The 21,290-nt window shown below is 39.5% G+C and overlaps 1 protein-coding gene across 1 annotated transcript in view; it reads right to left on the minus strand.

The window, feature by feature from the left end:
- Positions 1–21,290, minus strand: part of LOC148123058 (uncharacterized) — a 79,372-nt gene that overhangs the window by 47,651 nt on the left and 10,431 nt on the right. The gene's annotated exons all lie outside the window — the stretch shown is intronic.

A 21,290-nucleotide genomic window follows, 5' to 3' on the forward strand; every position in this document is an offset into this window, starting at 1 on the left:
ACAGCCTTTGGGAAAGATCCTCAGACTTTTAGAGATTGGTGGGTTCCAAACAAAGAGAAGTCATACAGGTAGTGATAAAATTTCCCCTGGTGAATCAACAGAGCTCACTCAAGCTATGAGGTTGTGAGTGAAGACGTGATTTACTCTTGACAGTTCTGGCTGGAGCCACACGAGCCCAGATGAGTCTTCAGATATATAGAAAAAACACTCCCAGAAAGAATATAATGGTCCAAACCTTGAATCAATAAACGAAAGAAAGAGCAGTGGGAAGTCGGAGATCAGTCTGGGCTAAGTAGAGGCACTATAAGTTGGAAACACACATATACATGCACACACATACAGATAGAAGAGGCAAATATTTATAAGTTAGAACATGACGCAGATCACTTCTGTGGTGCTTGAGTCAGCAAAAAAAGCCAAATTCCTTGGTCTGGAGCCACCAGTTATGATCTATGTGCTTGTGAATGGCCGGCCCTGCTAGCTTTGGGTACAATGCCCATTAGGACATCATGAGAAGGGCAGGCAATTGGAGAGCTTCTGTTATTGAATCAAAGAGCTTTGTTATAACCTAACCTCAACTTTCTACTTCTCAAAGTTCCTGTAAAGTGGATCCAGCCCAAGGGGAGCTTGGAATACTTTTTCTCCAGATCTCTGGACTTCTCAACGAAAGCATGTTCTTTAGAACCTAGGGCTGAGGAGGTCTGTCAGTTGAGTTGTGTCATTTCTGACATTGAAGCACTAATACTTCAAATGTGGTCATCAATCTTTTTTTTCTAAATAGGGTCTTGTAGAGACTAACAAGTTGAGAACCTATTGGAATTTAAGAGCAAAGCATTTGCCAAAACTGGAATGAAAATTTTTTATAAACATACAGAGTGCCGCTGTGGTACAGAGAGAGAGAGAGAAAGAGAGAGAGAGAGAGAGGGAGGGAGAGAGAGAGAGAGAGGCAGAGAGACACAGAGACAGAGACAGAGAGACATACAGAGAGAGAAAGAGACAGAAAGAGAGAGAGACAGAGAGAGAGAAAGAGAGACACAGAGACAGAGACAGAGAGACAGACAGAGAGAGAAAGAGACAGAAAGAGAGAAAGAGAAAGAGACAGAGAGAGACAGAGAGATAGAGAGAGAGAGAGAGAGAGAGAGCGGGGAGAATATAATTTGCTAATCAATCTGAGATGTGAGTTTCTAGAAAGCAAGGTATAAAGGATCACCAGCAAATTCCAGCAACTAAGAAAGCCCTGGACCCAGCTGCATCCTTGGTACTTCAGACAGCTTGGCCTTTTCAATAATTAATTGTGAGATATCACACTTCCATGGACACACTTCTCCAGCCAAGAAGATATACTTATCCACCCTAGACAAGTATGCACAAAACCACTCTGTATGTGCCTGCCTCTTATCTCACCAATCCTGCATACAAAGGGACTTCATTGTCGTCCAAATGCCCTGAGATTCAGTTGACAGGGGGCAGCGCCTGCCATCCACAATGCTTCCTCTCAGCCCACCCTTGGAATCTGGAAGGTGCTCATGAAATGAATTGAGGGATAAGACTTTGCCCACCTGATTCTCTAAATGCAGTCTTGAGAGTCTCAGTCTCTGGATGACAACCCTAGCCCATCACTCTACAGGAAAGGGAGTCTTGCTGGTCAGCTGGTTTTTCTCCTTCCCTTTACATTCTTTTTTTTTTTTTTTGAAAATGTTAGCATTTAATTGGCCTCCCTCAGTGGCTTCAAGCCACCGGAACACAGGCACCTCCAATACCGTTTATCTCCTCTTCAGCTCTTCTGCTGAAAAATTTGGCTTTCACGATGACAGGCTGCTTAGGGAGCTGTCCCTTCCCCAGAACTTTGTAGTAGCCCGATCGCATGACGTCAATGATGGAGCAACTCCAGTCTTGTTCTTGGCAGCGTTAACCGGGGTCTGCTCACTGACCGGCGACCACAGTTTATCCAGGTTGACAGTCGGGCAGAAGCTCTGGTTCCTCTTGAAGTAAGTGGTAATGCCTCATACCAACTTTCCTGAAGTAACCTGGATGATATTTGTCGAAGTTGATCCTATGATGACCCATGCCTCCAGCATTCCTGCGTCCCCCTGGATTCTTGCGATGTTTACCAATGCGGCCATGGCCGTGGCTCACGTGGCCCCGGAGTTTCCGGGTCTTCCTCAGTCTGGATGGCATGACGGTGTCAGAAAGGAAAGAGGGGTCCCCTTTATATTCTTCAGGAACCTAGGAGACAGCCTCCTTAAGCCTATTCACAGCTGCACAGGATATAGCTTGGCTGCATAACCCTCAAGTCTGACCTCAGAAGCCAAGAAAAAATTGGCAGAGTTCACAAACACTCACATGTCTGGAGATGCCAAGGTTATCTGTTATTCACTCCAGCACCTTGCAGGGCCAGAACGTGGTCCCCAGAATAAGCATGTTATCTTCTCTGATATCATCCCAGGACACACAAATCGGGCTGGAAGGAGCCAGGTTCTTTTCCTTTCCACTATTGCATAAGCCCTTAATATTGTGAGGTAAGTACATGTATTATTTCTGCTTGGACATTTGCCTATTAAAGAAAATTCATGTACTCGAAACATAATAACTTTTGTTATCTCTGATTCCAACACAGTCTTCTTCTAAGTCTGTACTCCTTAGTAAATGCAACTTTTGTCTTCTAATGCTTATTTTTTTTCTTTGCATAGCAACACCATTATGAGTTTGGCTAAATCATCAAGAATTGGCTAATACAGCATTTATCATCCATTCACTTACTTTAAAATTATTGAGTGATGTGCCCTAAAAACAACAGGCCTTTATGTTACCTGCATCTCTATATTCCTAAAAGCTTTCAGAGATCTCACATACAGACATCCTAACAGAATTACCTGCCTACTCCTCTATCAGTCCAAAAGGGTCCTTAAGGGATCTATGCATATTTACCATTAAGTTTGAAAATTCTTCATGCTTGATTCTTATAGCCCTTAAGTTGGGCTGAACTTAAGACATACTTCCAGGAATAGAATTATCTCAGAGAAGAATTTAAAATGAAAATATGCATATAAATTCTAAATTAACACAATATTTCAAATAAAAATTCAGTTCTGTATAAATGTCACATATACATCAGCATCTTTCCACATAAGTAGGAATCAGAAATACTTGGAGTGCATTGCATAAAGTGTGCATGTTGATTTATCAGGTGGATAATGAATGCTGCAACCTCTGCTGACTCCACAGAACAATGAATACTGACCTCAGAATACTCCTCAAGTCACAATTCAAAGTACAAAAGATGTGTCACTGGAACATATTACTCAGATACTTTAATAAAATTTTCACTGTACTCTTGCAGAGTACCCAGGTTGCAGTCCACTCAGCCAAAAGGTGGCTCACAGTCCTCTGTGACTCAATTTGCAGAAGATATTATGCTCTCTTGTGACCTCTTTGGGCAGTGCAAACATGTGCTGCAGAGACAAACATTCAAGCAAATCACCCACACACATAAAATGAAAGTGAAGAGAGTTTTTATTTTATTTTATTTTATTTATTTTTTTAAAGTAATTTTATTTTATTTTTTTTTAAAACTTGAATTTTTTTTATTTTTTTTTTATTCAATTTAAATTTAATAAAAGTTTCCATTTCCGCCCCCCCTCCCAACACCCTCCCACTCCCCCCACTCCCTCTCCTCCTCCCTCTTCGTCCCTAAGGGCAGACAGGGTTTCCTGCCCTGTGGGAAGTTCAAGCTCCTCCCCTCCCTCCAGGTCCAGGAAGGTGAGAATCCAAACAGACTGGATCCCCAAAATCCAGTATATGCAGAGGAAACAAGTCCCAGTGTCATTGTCAATGGCTTTTCAGAAAGACTCCGGGCCAGCCACATTCAGAGAATCCGGCCACATTCAGAGAATCTGGTTGGATCACTTCCTCCTTCAGTCGCAGTCCACCTGGCCTTGGTAAACTCTCATTAGATCAGTCCCCTTGTATCAGTGGGTGATAGCATCCCTCGCAGTCCTGATTTCCTTTTTCATTTTCTTCGTCCTTCTGCTCGTCATTTGGACCTTGGGAGACTCAGTCCGGTTCTCAAATGTGGGTCTCCGTCTGTATCGCCATCCATCGCCAGATGAAGGATCTATGGTGATAAGCAAAATATTCATCAGTATGGTTATGGGCCAAGGCCGGTTCAGGCACCCTCTCCTCTGTCCAGAGAACAATCTGGGGATCTCTCCTTGGACCTGGGATCCCATATATAATCAAGTCTCCTGTAAACCCTAAAATGATTCCCTTAGTTTAAATATATTCTTCCCTGATCCCATATTCATCCTTCCTCCCTCCCCCCCATCCCGGTCAACCTAGATTTCCCCATTCCTCCCCTACTCCCTTCTCTCTAACCCTCTCCCCTTCCAACAACCCTCCCACCCCACCACCCCATGCACCCTAGGTTACCTGGGACTCTTGACTATTTCCTACCTCCTGAGGGATAGCTAAAAAATATTCATCAGGTTCATCTTCTTATTTAGCTTCTCTAGGATCACGAATAATAGGCTCAAAGACCTTTAATTATGGTTAGAATCCACTTATGAGTGAATACATACCGTGTTCCTCTTTTTGGTTCTGGCTTACCTCACTCAGTAAAGCATTTTCTATTTCCATCCATTTGCATGCAAAATTCAAGATGTCATTATTTTTTACCGCTGAATAAAACTCTAATGTGTATATGTTCCACACCTTTTTAAACCATTCTTCTATTGAGGGGCACCTAGGCTGTTTCCAGGTTCTGGCTATTACAAATAGTGCTGCTATGAACACAGTTGAATAAATGCTTTTGTGGTATGTTAAGGAATATCTAGACTATATTCCCAAGAGTGGAATTTCTGGGTCCTGAGGGAGGTTGACTCCCAGTTTCCTGAGGAACTGCCACACTGATTTCCACAGTGGCTGCACAAGTTTGCATTCCCACCAACAATGGATGAGAGTTCCCCTCTCTCCACATCCTCTCCAGCATAGGCTATCGTTGGTGTTTTTGACTTTAGCTATTCTGACAGGTGAAATATGGTATCTCAAAGTAGTGTTGATTTGCATTTCCCTGATAGCTAAGGAGGTTGAGCACGACCTTAAGTGTCTTCTGGCCATTCGAAGTTCATCTGTTGTGAATTCTCTGTTCAGGTCAGTACCCCCATTTTTTAATTGGGTTAATTAGAGTTTTAGTGTCTAGTTTCTTGAGTTCTTTGTATATTTTGGAGATCAGACCTTTGTCTGATGAGGGGTTGGTGAAGATCTTCTCCCAGTCAGAAGGTAGCCTTTTTGTCTTACTGACAGTGCCCTTTGCTTTACAGAAGCTTCTCAGTTTCAGTAGATCCCATTTATTCATTGTTTCTCTTATTGTCTGTGCTACTGGGGTCCTACTTAGGAAGAGGCCTCCTGGGCCTATATCTTGTAGATTACTTCCCACTTTCTCTTCTATCAAGTTCAAAGTGGATGGATAAATGGTGATGTCTTTAATCCATTTTGACCTGAGTTTTGTGCATGGTGATATATATGGATCTACTTTCATCCTTCTACAGGTTGACATCCAGTTATGCCAGCACCATTTGTTAAAGATGCTTTCCTTCTTCCATTGTATACCTTTAGCTCCCTTGTCAAAAATTAGGTGCTCATAGGTTTATGGGTTAATATCTGGGTCTTCAATTCGGTTCCATAGGTTGACTTCTCTGGTCTTATGCAAATAGCAAGCTGTTTTCAATACTGTAGCTCTGTAATAGAGTTTGAAGTCAAGGATGGTAATGCCTCCTGAAGTTCCTTTATTGTATAAGATTGTTTTGGCTATCCTGGGTTTTTTGTTTTGCCATATAAACTTGATTATTGTTCTCGCAAGTTCTGTGAAGAAGTTTGATGGGATTTTGATGGGGATTGCATTGAATCTATAGATTGCTTTTGGCAGAATTGCCATTTTTACTATGTTGATTCTCCCAATCCAAGAGCAGGGAGGTCTTTCCATTTTCTGGTATCCTCCCCAGTTTCTTTCTTTGAAGTTCTTGTCAAATAGGTCTTTCACTTCCTTGGTTAGAGTAACCCCAAGACATTTTATGCTATTTGTGGATATTGTGAAAGGTGATGTTTCTCTGATTTCCCTCTCTGCTTCTTTATCCTTTGTTATAGGAGGGCCACTGATTTTTTGGAGTTGATCTTGTATCCTGCCACATTACTAAAGGTGTTTATCAGCTATAGGAGTGCTTTGGTAGAGTTTTTGGGGTCACTTCTGTACACTATCATATCGTCAGCAAATAACGAAAATTTAACTTCATCCTTTCCAATTCGAATCCCCTTGATCTCCTTATGTTGTTATCTCTTATTGCTATTGCTAGAACTTCAAGCACTATATTGAAGAGGTATGAAGAGAGTGGACAGCCTTGTCGTGTTCCTGATTTTAGTGGAAAGGCTTTGAGTTTCTCTCCATTCAATTTGATGTTAGCTGTCGGCTTGCTGTATATTGCTTTTATTATATTTAGGTATGATCCTTGGATCCCCAGTATCTCTAACACCTTTATCATAAATGGGTGTTGAATTTTGTCAAATGCTTTTTCAGCATCCAATGAAATGATCATATGATTTTTTTTCTTTCAGTTTATTTATATGATGGTTTACATTGATAGATTTGCCTATGTTGAACCAACCCTGCATCTCTGGGATGAAGTCTACTTGATCATAATGGATAATTGTTCTAATATGTTCCTGGATTCGGTTTGCCAGTATTTTATTGAGAATTTTCGCGTCGATGTTCATGAGTGAGATTGGCCTGTAATTCTCTTTCTTGGTTGTGTCTTTGTGTGGTTTTGGTATTACGGTAACTGTAGCTTCATAAAAGGAGTTTGGCAATGACTCTTCTGTTTCTATATTGTGGAATACATTAAGGAGTATAGGTATTAGCTCTTCCTGAAAGTTCTGGTAGAATTCTGCATTGAAACCATCTGGTCCTGGGCTTTTTTTGGTAGGGAGATTTCTGATAACAGTTTCTAATTCTTCACGACTAACATGTCTATTTAGATTGTTCACCTGTTCTTGGTTCAACTTTGGTTTATGGTACTTACCTAAAAAAATGTCCATTTCTTTTACATTTTCCAACTTTGTGGCATATAAACTTTCGTAGTAAGATCTAATGATTCTCTGAATTTCCTCTTTGTCTGTGGTTATGTCCCCCTTTTCATTTCTGAACCTATTAATTTGCATGTTCTCTCTCTGCCGTTTTATTAGTTTGGATAGGGATTTGTCAATCTTTTTGATTTTCTCCAAGAACCAGCTTTTTGATTCATTGATTCTTTGGATTGCTTTCTGTGTTTCTATTTTGTTGATATCAGCGGTCAGTTTGATTATTTCCAGTCTTCTACTCCTCCTGGTTGAATCAGCTTCTTTTTTTTTCTAGTGCTTTCAAGTGTCCTGTTAAGTCTCCATTGTGTGCTTTCTCCGTTTTCTTTATTTGGACACCTATTGCTATGAACTTTCCTCTTAGCACTGCCTTCATAGTGTCCCATAGGTTTGAGTATGTTGTGTCTTTGTTTTCATTAAATTCAAGGAAGACTTTAATTTCTTTCTTAATTTCTTCCTTGACCCAGGGGTGATTTAGTAGTTGACTGTTCAACTTCCATGAGTTTGTTGACTTCCTGGGGGTAGCATTATTGTTGAATTCTAATTTTAATCCATGGTGATCTGACAAGACACAGGTGGTAACTAATATTTTTTTGTATCTATGGAAGTTTGCTTTGTTACCGAGTATGTGGTCAATCTTCGAGAAGTTTTCATGAGCTGCAGAGAAGAAGGTATATTCTTTCCTATTTGGGTGGAGTGTTCTATAGATGTCTGTTAAGTCCATTTGATTCAATACCTCCAATAAATCTCTTAATTCTCTGTTTGGTTTCTGTCTGATTGACCTGTCCATTGGTGAGAGAGGAGTGTTGAAATTTCCTACTATTAGCGTGTGTGCTTTGTTGACTGCCTTGAGTTCTAGAAGAGTTTCTTTTACATATGTGGGTGCCTTTATATTAGGGGCATAGATATTCAGGATTGAGACTTCTTCCTGATGAGTTATTCGTGTTATGAGTATGAAATGTCCATCTCCATCTCTTCTGATTGATTTTAGTTTGAAGTCGATTTTGTTAGATATTAGAATGGCCACATCCGCTTGTTTCTTAGGTCCATTTGCTTGGAAAACCTTTTCCCAACCCTTTACTCTGAGTAGGTGTCTGTCTTTGTGGTTGAGGTGTGTTTCTTGTAAACAGCAGAATGTTGGATCCTGTTTTCGTATCCAATCTCTAAGTCTGTGCCTCTTTATAGGTGAATTGAGTCCATTGATATTAAGAGATATTAATGACCAGTGGTTGTTGACTCCGGTCATTTTTTTGGGGGGGTAGTAGAGTGTATGTGTTTTCCTTCTTTGTGTTGTGCTAGTGAAGGGTCGCTAGATGTCTGAGTTATTGTAGGCAGTGTTGGCAGTGTTGGATTCCTTGGGATATAATTTTCCTTCTAATATTCTCTGTAAGGCTGGATTAGTAATTACGTATTGCTTAAATTTGTTTTTATCCTGGAATATTTTGTTTTCTCCGTTGATAGTGAATGAAAGCTTGACTGGGTATAGTAGTCTGGGCTTGCATCCATGGTTCCTTAGTTTCTGCAGTACCTCTATCCAGGACCTTCTGGCTTTCATGGTTTCCATAGAGAAGTCCGGTGTAAGTCTGATAGGTTTACCTTCATAGGTTATTTGACCTTTTTCCTTTGCAGCTCTTAATATCCTTTCTTTAATTTGAATGATTTGTGTTTTGATTTTTATATGGCGAGGGGATGTTTTTTTCTGATCCAGTCTATTCGGTGTTCTTTATGCTTCTTGCACCTTCATAGGAATATCACTCTTTAGGATGGGAAAGTTTTCTTCTATAATTTTGTTGAATATATTTTCTGGACCTTTGATCTGCAATTCTTCTCCTTCTTCTACTCCTATTATTCTTAGATTTGGTTTTTTTATTATGTCCCATATTTCCTGAATGTTTTGTGATGAGAATTTGTTGGATTTGCTGTTTTCTTTGGTCAGGGCGTTTATTTTCTCTATGGTGTCTTCATAATCTGAGATTCGTTCTTCTATCTCTTGTATTCTATTGGTTATGCTTGTTCCTGAAGTCTCTGTTTGTTTACCTAGATTTTCCATATCCAGCCGGCCCTCGGTTTGTGTTTTCTTCACTGCCTCCATCTCAGTTTTCAATTCTTGAACTGATTCCATTACCTGTTTGAATGTTTTTTCTTGGTTTCCCAGCGTAACATTTACGAATTTACTCAATTCTTCAAACTTTTTGTTATATTTGTCTTCCATTTCTTTACTCATTTCTTCCATCTTTTTGTTATATTTGTCTTCTATTTCTTTTAGTGAGTTATTCATACCCTGTTTAAGAGACTCTATTGCTTTCATAATGACACTGCTTTCCACTTCTTCCGGAATAGGGTGCTCAAATCCTTCTGTCGTAAGATCGCTGGGATCTGGTGTTTTCATGTTGTTTTTCAGATTATTGGAGGAATTCTTGCCTTGGCGCCTGCCCATCTCTTCCTTCAGATGCTCTCCAATGGCTCTTCCCTCCGCTGGGTCTTCTTCTACTGGATTAGTGCCCCTTGCTATCCTAGAATCACTCTGCCTGCATCCTTAGCTTGCTGCAGGCAGGCTATTAGAACAAAGAGACTCCCGTCCCTTTGCACTCATCGCCTGTCCGGCCCGCGCTGCCCACCCTGACTGAGATGGAGGAATTTAAGCCCCGAAAAAGGGAAAGGGGAAGGGTAGAGGTTCCAGGCAGAAAGCTGGGATGGCGTAGCAGGGGAGAGGGTTTAGCTGGGGAAAGCTGCCCCTTTGGAGTAGCCAGGGAGATAAGGATGGCGGGAATATTGTGTGTTCCCTAACCGGACTTGTGTGGCGGTCAGGAACAACACACTTACCCCTCCATTGTATCTTCTGGTACAGGATCAGAGCCAGGTTCTAGGATATTTCACAGTAAAATATTTACTCACTGAAAGAAAGAAAATGAAATGCCACTTAAGATAACCTCTCCCTAAATATGAAGAAGACATTTGTGGAATGCACAGTAAGAATCACAGGCTTTATGTAATTCTTCCTAAGGAAGGAAAAAGAAGGCAATTAAAAGCACAAGAGAATCAACTGGGCCAGGCCCATTATCTGGATTTGCAGAGAAAAAGTCCAATGTCAAAAATCTCAATTTCACTGACAGTGACTTCCTCACTCTTTTCTTTCAAAAGATAAAAGTTTACATCAGATTTTAATGCTATTGAGCTGTGACCTTTAACATAGACAATTTTAAAAAGCTGTGAAAATTTCATCCATGCATACAGCGTACTTTGATCATATTTCCCTCCATTCCTCTTAAATGATTCCTGATCCACTCTCTTATTTCCAACATTTCTAACCCCATGCCTTTTGTTTTGTTTTAAACAGCCTAGCTTGGGCAACCCTGTATGCCCATATGATTGCAAAATCTTGTCAGCCAATTATCTTTAAGAAGTGGAGCCCAGGTAAGGTGTGGGTTTCTGGGACCTGAGGAAAAACTTGTGCACTGCCCAGGTGCTCTCTCTTGTGCCATTCTGGCAGGACACTGCTGTGCTTGGATTTCTCGATTCCTGTTTCATGAGTTTCCCCCTTATAATAATTAAAAATAAAATTGTTGTATCCTTTAGTTAGCCTGGTTATTTCAACATCATATGCTCATGTGTAAGAACCATCACCAAGTTTGCTCAATTTACCTGGCATTAGCACCCTAAATTAAACTGACCCTTCCTCCTCCAAAGGCCATCAACTACCACCAATTTCTCAGTAATGCGTGGGGGCCTGTGAGAACCTTTCTCTTCCATGCTTGAGTGTTGACTGGCTTGACTTTGGAGTTCATGAGTACAGTAGTCTTGGACTCACTAGAGGATGCTGTTTTATTTCAAGCTTTCCAATATGCTACAAGCATTTCAGAGATAATCAAATTTGACATAAAATTTGAATACGTGTTAACCATAAATCTGAAGAAACTGTTAATGTTTTTAATCTGACTGATTATATTCCTACATTCATGAGCTATAATTAAGCTAATCAAGGCATTACTGTATCATGAAAAGGTTTGTATACTTGAAAAGGTTTGAGATAATTTCTTATATCTACATTATTTCTAAAATGCAAAGCCAGAAGCTGAATGTAAGAAAAGTCCACTGGAAACTGAATGGAGCATACATCCGTATTCTTAATATTCCAGATAACCATGATAATCATGATTGCATTCGGTGCTTACAAGCTCATCAGTCTGAAATCTGGGACACAACTTTGTGCTGAACCCAGTTTCTCTATTACAGATTATCGGGGAGATTTATATTAACCATGGTGATTATCCTTAATACTTGAACTGGCATTATGTAGACCATTCATTCTGGAGGGATACATTCCTCAGCCTAGATGTAGGGGGGAGGATCTCAATCCTGCCTCAAACTGATGTGTCAGACTTTGTTGCCTCCACTTGGGAAGCCTTATACTCTGAGAGCAGTGATGGGAGGCTGGGGTTGAAGGAAGCAGGAGAGAAGAGGAAGTGGGGAGGGACTGAACAGTGGGATATGTGTGTGAAATGAGAAAAGATTGTTCTAAAAAATACATTTAATAAAAAAATAAAAAAGAAAGTAGGCGATGATCGAGTTGGAGGAAACAGATCATGGGGACATACTTGAAAGGATATATGTTGTCATTTACCCCATCCTGCCCATCCCTTTTCATGCTTGACCATTGATTATAACCTATGATGTTGTTATAAAATAAATATTACTGCCCTATAAACATATAATATACAGTGTGGACTTGATTTCTCAAAGAATGATCACCTTTGTACTATTTCTTTTATTCCTATCATGATATGTAATGGCAATCATTAAAGCATTAACAAATAGAGACTTTCCTCACATATTGTCAGCGTTCTTCCTATATTTAATATTCCTTATTCTGACATTTCTTGATTAACGTTCTGGAGTGAACCACCTCATCTGAACCTTTCAACTGCAGGTACCTCTGCATTTCATCTCATCCACTTGCTGCATCTCCTCTTTCCTGACAGGATTATATGCTAATCATTAAATGGAATGTCTTTGGGTTGGTGTGTTCAGTGTTAGAAACCCCTCTCTACACAACGATATCCCCCAAACCCAAACAAGATCAGTTCAATACATTCTAGGAAAGTCTATAAGCTGGCATCAGAAATTGGTAGGAAGCACTATAAGTCTTAAATCCTGTTTCCTTCTTACTTTTCTCTAAAATATGTCCATAATAATTGGGGGTTGGGGATTTAGCTCAGTGGTAGAGTGCTTGCATAGCACAAGACCTTTGGTGTGGTCCTCAGTTCTTGAAAATAAATTGGCCTACTTTTTATTTTCAGAAAGTCTAGCATGTTACATATTTCTGGATCAGAATCTCTTGCTTCTACATTACAATAACCTGTATCACCATGCTAGAATTCATCCTGTTTTGTCAAATCTTTCTGTATTATATGCTGTATCCAGGGTTCCTTGCTTCTTTTCTGGAGTTCTACAGAAAACCTGGAGAATTTTGTTAGAGAGCTTTTGGGGGCCCTAAAATGCCAGTGCTTCCTGAATGGCCAGTATTTCTCCCACCTAACCTCACATATCAGTCTTAATTAAAAGCAAGACCACTGAGAAAACCTTTGGAATGGAACTAAATGTGAGAGCTAATTCTTGGATAAATGGCCCAGATTCAAGGGGCTACAGATTCTGGAGGAAAAATTCAGAGTTCTTCATCCATACCTAGTTCTCTGACCTATTTGAGAAAAAGGAGTCCATCCTTCCTCCAGTGGAAACAATAAAATATGAAAACTGTATATACTCTATCTATCTATCTATCTATCTATCTATCTATCTATCTATCTATATATCTATCTATCTTTCTATCTAACTATATACCTATTTATCTATTTATTTCTATCACCTATCTATCTTCTATCTTCATCCATCCATCCATCCATACCTACATACATACATCTGGATTTTATTCTCCATATTTTCCCACCCAAAATATTGGTAATCCATATCTTCTCCAACACTTGTTTAAATGTAACATTCATTAAATCTCTGACTCCGTGACACTAAAAATATTGTGGAAAGGGTCTTGGATAAAAAAGTAAGTTGTACTTAAAAGAAAAGAGCGACATCTAACAACTCTACAAACACATTATCTTAGTCTGTTTCTTTATATAAAAATGTAATAAAAATAATGAATTCAGTGAGTTGGTATATTCAGTTTTTATTGCTTCTTTGCCATGAAGGTCCCAAAACCTTTTTCTCACTAAGTAACTTTTGTCAAGAGGTAAAATGGTATGGGAGAATTGTCTCTATTCTGTCAATCATATTTTAAATAAAGGCAGATTGACCAATCAGGAAGTATAAGTGGGAAAACCAAACAGGAAGTAGAGGTGATGAAATGAGAACAGGAGAATTCTGGGAAGGAAGAAGCCGATTCCTCCCAGTCCTGCACAGGCCACCGAGGAAGCAGAATGTGACCTGCCAGCTGAAAAACTTACTGAGCCATATGGCTAAAATAGATCAGAATAATGGGTTAATATAAGTCATAAGAGCTAATAAGAAGCCCGAGTTAATGGGCCAATCAGTCTTATAACTTATAGAGATCTCTGTGTGATTTTCTTTGGGGCTAAACAGCTGTGGGAACCGGGCAGGACAGAAAACCTCAACAAGCAGGCCCCCTCATGTAACAGTAAAATCTGTAGAGTTCTCTAAATGGAAATGGAAAGATGTGAACAAAGCCAGAAAAATAGACTTATCACAAATCAGAAAGTTTATGAAAGATAAAGAATAATAGATCATATGTGAAACTGCAGTATTCATTAAAATTACTTAGGACAAAATTCAGTAGAGTTGTATATAATTACAAGGAAATTCTCTGTTTGGAATCAAAGTGATAGAAGATGCCACTTAACTCTCTGTTGGAATAAAGGTGACAGAAGATGACACTTAGGTTCAAGCTTTTCTACAGAGAAAAGAAAATCCGTTCTAGCTCTTGTTTTTGAATCTTATAACGGCCTGCAAAGAGACTGTCTTAGTGAGGGAGCATTCTGTCTCTCCACTGCAGAAGTACAAAAGGCTTTCCAAAAAATCAATAAAATATTCTGCTAAAGCTTGACACATGAGATTGCAGGCTATGAGAACAGATGGGATCAATCTGACTGCTATAAAAGTGGGAATGAAGGTCACACACTTACTTAAACCTCCTTGACAAAAATAATCTAATACAATGTTCATGAATCATTTCTGATGGACTGGCTCAAAGGAAGCATCAGAATGCTTGGTTATCACAAGCAGAGGTCTCACAAATATCAGGACTGGAAGATGATGAATGATAGGTTTTCCTGAAAAACTATGTATGAGAGAAACAGAGTTTATGGCCGAGTCACTGAGCATGATGGAGCTGTGCTTACAGAAGACACAATAAAGTAAACAATAAATTTTGCTTCACCAGGGACTTGAGGACAAGTGTGCATCTTTAGTGTCTTAGCAGAGCTTCATTGTAGACTGTGCTCTTGTGGAACCAACTAACATTTTAAGGAAAGGGTGAAGTATTATGTAACAGTTTTTCCTTTTTGATATATATAGTTTCTGTTATTTTTTAGATTATAATTGCATTTTTGCTCTTCCCTTTCATCCTTGCAAACCCTCCCTACACTCTCCCTTGTTCTGTTTCTCATTTATGATTTCTCTTTTCATTCATTGCTGTTACATGTTTATACATATATGTGTGCAGCTGGTACAGTCCTAAATGTAAACCAATCATTCTTTATTGCTAGCATGTATGCTTTCCAGACTCACTGTTTGATATGGGATTTACAACAGGTGTGTTCTTCCCTAAGTAGGAGTATTTCCTAAACTCTCACAAAGTTCTATGGAAAGAGGAAGAAAGTTCATAAGACTCAGCATTTAAACCATGGCTGGGAAGGCTGGAGCTAAAAGATTAATAAAGATCTTCTGCTCTCAAACTTACTTCTTCAGTAAAGAGAACTGAAGAAATGAGAACGTCTGTCTCAGTTAGTTGCAAACAAGTCATGCAGACATGTTCATGGTTCTAGTTTTCCCGAGTCCCCCATTCTGATGGGAGCCTTTATGATCCCACACATTTTAGTTATTCATACTCCTGTAAGTAATCCTGTACCTATATTTCTGTATCAGTCTCAATAAACTCATTGATTTGAGGGAATTGGAATGACACAGTCTTCCCTGGGAGGCAGATAAAGAAAGGGGGAACTGATAGGTAATAGAAATGGTCATCTTTGAGCTTTCTTTTTATTTTCTGTACTGAGACAAAAGCTTAGGAGACTTTTCCTTCCACCAGCAGGAAGTCTTCTCCAGCTTTCCGGTTCAGGACAGATAGGTTAACAGTCACTTCTGAACATGGTCACCTGAAGCTGCAGGTGATCACAGTTCTTGTGAGTGAGCAGTGGCTGGGTCATGCCCAAAGACAGCATGTCACAGCAGTCCTCCTCACCCCCAGACAGGAATTCAGGACCCACTTCCATGACGTCCCCTGTGTCTAGGGGGAATGGTTGGTCTACAGGTCCCATTTAGAAATGAGCATTTAGGGTCACTTCAACATTTTGAAATTATGAGCCTGTGCATTTGCTGCTGTGCATTCCATGAAGAAGAACCTCTGACCAAGGCTGACAGCTGAAGAGAACTATTTGTAGAAACAGATATATTTACAAAGCAGTTACTCTTGTCACACAATGTAACAATAACCTCATTTTTTTTCTCAAAGTTTATTAAAATACAAAAGTTTCCATTTCTGCCCCTCCTCCCAACCCCCTCCCACCCACCCCCACTACCTCCCCTCCTCCCTCTCCATCCCCAAGAGCAGTCAGGGTCTCCTGCCCTGTGGGTAGTTCAATCTCCTTCCCCCTCCCTCCAGGTCCAGGAAGGTGAGCATCCAAACAGACTGGATCCCAGAAATCCAGTATATGCAGAGGAAACAAGTCCCAGTGTCACTGTCAATGGCTTTTCAGAAAGACTCCGGGCCAGCCACATTCAGAGAATCTGGCCTCATTCAGAGAATCTGGCTGGATCACGTGCTCGCTCAGTCCCAGACAACTGGCCTTGGTGAACTCTCATTATATCAGTCCCCTTGTATCAGTGGGTGATCGCACCGCTCGCGGTCCTGATTTCCTTTTTCATGTTCTTCCTCCTTCTGCTTCTCATTTGGACCTTTGCGGACTCAGTCCTGTGCTCCAATGTGGGTCTCCCTCTGTATCGCCATCCCTCGTCAGATGAAGGTTCCCTCTGATCTTGCCTTCCTTGCTCACGTTCTCTTTCCTTCTGCTTCTCATTTGGACCTAGGGAGTTAAGTCCAATGTTCCAATGTGGGACTCCGTCACCATCTCCATCCATCGCCAGATGAAGGATCTATGGTGATAAGCAAAATATTCATCAGTATGGTTATGGGCCAAGACCAGTTCAGGCACCCTCTCCTCTGTCCAGAGAACAATCTGTGGATTTCTCCTTCGACCTGGGATCCCATTTATAATCAAGTCTCTAGTAAACCCTAAAATGACTCCCTTAGCTGAGATATATTCTTCCCTGATCCCATATCTATCCTTCCCCCCTCCCCCCTCCCAGTCCCCCCGAGCATTCCCCATTCCTCCCCTGCTCCCTTCTCTCTAACCCTCTTCCCTTTCAACAACCCTCCTACCCCCCCGTGCACCTGAAGTTACCCAGGACTCTTGCCTATTTCCAATCTCCAGGACGAAAACTACCTGAATTTTCTTCAGGTTCACCTTCTTATTTAGCTTCTCTAGGATCACGAATAATAGGCTCAAAGACCTTTAATTATGGCTAGAATCCATTTATGAGTGAATACATACCAAATACCTCTTTTTGGGTCTGACTTACCTGACTCAGGAAAGCGTTTTCTTTTCTTTTTCTTTTTTTTATTATTTCTTTTTAATTATTTTTTTATTTTTTTATTTAATATTTACTGGGAACCCCTCCAGAATCAAGTCTCTTGCAAACCCTAAAATGGCTCCCTTAGCTGAGGTATAAACCTCCTTGCTCCCCCAACCATTCTTCCTCCCTCCCCCATCCCATTCCCCAATCCTCCCCCTCTCCCTTCTCCCTGACCATCTTCCCTTACTTCCACCCCCCACTCCCCATCCACCCGAGTTTGCCTGGCAATCTTGCCTAGTTCCACTATCCATGAGGATAACTATATGATTTTCTTCAGTTTCACCTTCTTATTTAGCTTCTCTAGGATCACAAATTATAGACTCAAAGACCTTTAACTATGCCTAGAATCAACTTATGAGTGAGTACATACCATATTCCTCTTTTTGGGTCTGGGTTACCTCACTCAGTAAAGCGTTTTCTATGTCCATCCAGTTGCATGCAAAATTCAAGATGTCATTGTTTTTTATCGCTGAGTAAAACTCTAATGTGTATATGTTCCACATCTTCTTTAACCACTCTTCTATTGAGGGGCACCTAGGTTGTTTCCAGGTTCTGGCTATTACAAATAGTGCAGCTATGGACATAGTTGAACAAATACTTTTGTAGTATGATAGGGCATCTCTTGGGTATATTCCCAAGAGTGGAAATGTTGGGTCCTGAGGGAGGTTGACTCCCAGTTTGCTGAGAAACCGCCACACTGATTTCCACAGTGGCTGCACAAGTTTGCATTCCCACCAACAATGGGTGAGAGTTCCCCTCATTCCACATCCTCTCCAGCATAGGTTATTATTGGTGTTTTTGACTTTAGCTATTCTGACAGGTGTAAGATGGTATCTCACAGTGGTTTTGATTTGCATTTTCCTGATCAGAAATAATCAAACTGAGGGCTGAAATCAACAAAATAGAAACACAGAAAACAATCCAAAGAATCAATGAAACAAAAAGCTGGTTCTTGGAGAAAATCAACAAGATTGATAAACCCCTATCCAAACTAATCAAATGGCAGAGAGAGAACATGCAAATTAATGAGATCAGAAATGAAAAGGGGAACATAACCACAGACACAGAGGAAATTCAGAGAATCATCAGATCTTACTACGAAGATTTACTTACTATAAGATTTGTGGCTTATATGCCACAAAGTTGGAAAATGTAAAAGAAATGGACATTTTTTTAGATAAGTACCATATACCAAAGTTGAACCAAGAACAGGTGAACAATTTAAATAGACCTGTTAGTCGTGAAGAATTAGAAGCTGTTATCAAAAATCTCCCTACCAAAAAAAGCCCAGGACCAGATGGTTTCAATGCAGAACTCTACCTGAACTTCCAGGAAGAGCTAATACCTATACTCCTTAATGTATTCCACAATATAGAAACAGAAGAATCATTGCCAAACTCCTTTTATTAAGCTACAGTTACACTGATACCAAAACCACACAAAGACACAACCAAGAAAGAGAATTACAGGCCAATCTCACTCATGAACATCAACGAGAAAATTCTCAATAAAGTACTGGCAAACCGAATCCAAGAACACATTAGGAAAATTATCCATTATGATCAAGTAAGCTTCATCCCAGAGATGCAGGGCTGGTTCAACATATGCAAATCTATCAATGTAATCCATCATATAAATAAACTGAAAGAAAAAAACCATATGATCATTTCATTGAATGCTGAAAAAGCATTTGACAAAATTCAACACTTATTTATGATAAAGGTGTTGGAGAGACTGGGGATACAAGGATCATACCTAAATATAATAAAAGCAATATACAGCAAGCCAACAGCTAACATCAAATTGAATGGAGAGAAACTCAAAGCCTTTCCACTAAAATCAGGAACACGACAAGGCTGTCCACTCTCTCCATACCTCTTCAATATAGTGCTTGAAGTTCTAGCAATAGCAATAAGAAAACATTAGGATATCAAGGGGATTTGAATTGAAAAGGATGAAATTAAACTTTAGCTATTTCCAGACGATATGATAGTGTACATAAGCGACCCCAAAAACTCTACCAAAGAACTCCTACAGCAGATAAACACCTTTAGTAATGTGGCAGGATACAAGATCAACTCCAAAAAATCAGTTGCCCTCCTATACACAAAGGATAAAGAAGCAGAGAGAGAAATCAGAGAAACATCACCTTTCAAGATACCCACAAATAGCACAAAATATCTTGGGGTTACTCTAACCAAGGAAGTGAAAGAACTATTTGACAAGAACTTTAAGCCTTTGAAGAAAGAAATTGAGGAGGATACCAGAAAATGGAAAGACCTTCCCTGCTCTTGGATTGGGAGAATCAACATAGTAAAAATAACATCATCTTAAAGGACTTTATGGCTCATCCAGCTAAGGTCTTTTGACTATGGACATAGGACCAGGTACTAATTCCTACCTAGAGTGCAGGCCTCACCAGATCAGCAGGAAGTTAAATATGCAATGACTCTCAAGTCACTATTGCACCAGTGATTTTCTCATATTCTCTTTGTCCCATTTAAATGATATTTTCTTATGCAGAAATACAAAAGCTTTAATTTCATAAGATCCTATTTGTTGATTTTTGGTCTCATGTTCTATTGGACAAGAGTCCTATTCAGAAACCCCTTACCTGTGCTTAAAAGTTGGAGTATTTTCTCTACTGTGTCCTTTGGGTTTTGTATGGTACGAGGTCTCATTTTGACATCCATGACACATTTGGTGCAGTTTGTGGATGGGAAATAATAAAGAACATAATTTTAATGTCTGCATGCTGAAAACAGTTTTCATAATCAGCATATCTGAGACAGTTTCTCAAATGCCAACATACATATGAAATACAAATATGTTTGTAAAGTTACCCTAGTTACTCACAAGTACTTTCTGCTTACCAAGTGGACCATGTTGAGGTACTCAGGCATGGAGTAATATGAGGTCAAGCTCTGACCACTCAAGGTATGTCATGGCAACCACTTGCATTAGAATACATTTTCAACAGGACTTATAACCTGGCTCAAGTACTCTAGATTTTGTGGCCACTTTCTTGGGTTCCAGACTCATTTCTCACAAAGTAAAATAATATTTGGAGTTTTCCATAATTCTAGCTTTGAGTGCCTTTTTAGTGATAACATTTTTTGACAACTCTAATTTTTTTTAAATACTGCAAAGGAAGTGGGAAAAAAGAACACATATGGTATGGTCATTGTAAAATAAGACATCCCAGGTACTGTGGATGCTATAAGGATAGTTATTACTGAAAATTTACCATAGACATACCAGCTGAATCACTCCTAGATATGCATGCTTATCAAAGTGAGTTCACTATACTGAATCACATATATGTGTGCATGAGTTGTGTGTAATTGTTATCACTGCACTTCATATAATTGATGATTCAGGGAATGAGCTTAGATAACCACCAATATATGAATGGATAAAAAACATAATATGCATAAATAATGCAAGAGAATCCATCAATGAATAAAATCATAGAAAAATTACATAATTTTCAAGAAAATTGTTGCAACTATGTATCATTAAGTCAAAGAAATAGACAACTCTCCAAAATACAAATGACACACATATTCTCTCTTAAATGGAACCTCAAAAAATATGAAAGGAGGATGAAAAATTTTGCAGAACTTTGAGGGCAAATATTTTAGATGGTGGGGAGTTAAACAGGGAAACAAGGGGTGTTTATGAATACATTACATATTTTATATAATTAAAATGTACAAAATAATAAGATTAATTTTGTACTTACAATTTCCTACCTCCAACTCTACTATACACCACAATCTCTGTTCTCTTTCTAGTTTATGTCTTTTATTCATGCATTGCTAATTTTATACATTAATTTGTGTATACATTTATAACTAAGTACAAAGAGGCCATTCAATTGAATGTTAGTATTCTGTATGTTTTCAGGGCTTTCCATTGGTTACAGGACAACTGGTTTATGTGTTCCTCTTAAGGGAAGGCCACCTCTCCCACTCCCTGCTTTCCTAAAGACTAGAGTTCTTTGCTTTATGTTGTTGCTTTGTAGTTTTCCTTGTTAAGTTTTGCATGCCCATTGATATCTTCCATCTACCTCACACTTATTTGAACCACAATTATACAAAGTTTAAAGTAATCTATGTAAGTGGATTCTAACCATAATTAAAGGTCTTTGAGTCTATTATTCGTGATCCTAGAGAAGCTAAATAAGAAGGTGAACCTGATGAAAATCATGTAGCTATCCTCCTGGAGATTGGAAATAGACAGAAGTGCCAGGTAACCTCGGGTGCATGGGGGCGTGGGGGAGC

The sequence above is a fragment of the Myodes glareolus genome, chromosome 2 (genome assembly GCF_982192425.1).
Source record: "Myodes glareolus chromosome 2, mMyoGla1.1, whole genome shotgun sequence".
Taxonomy (NCBI): domain Eukaryota; kingdom Metazoa; phylum Chordata; class Mammalia; order Rodentia; family Cricetidae; genus Myodes; species Myodes glareolus.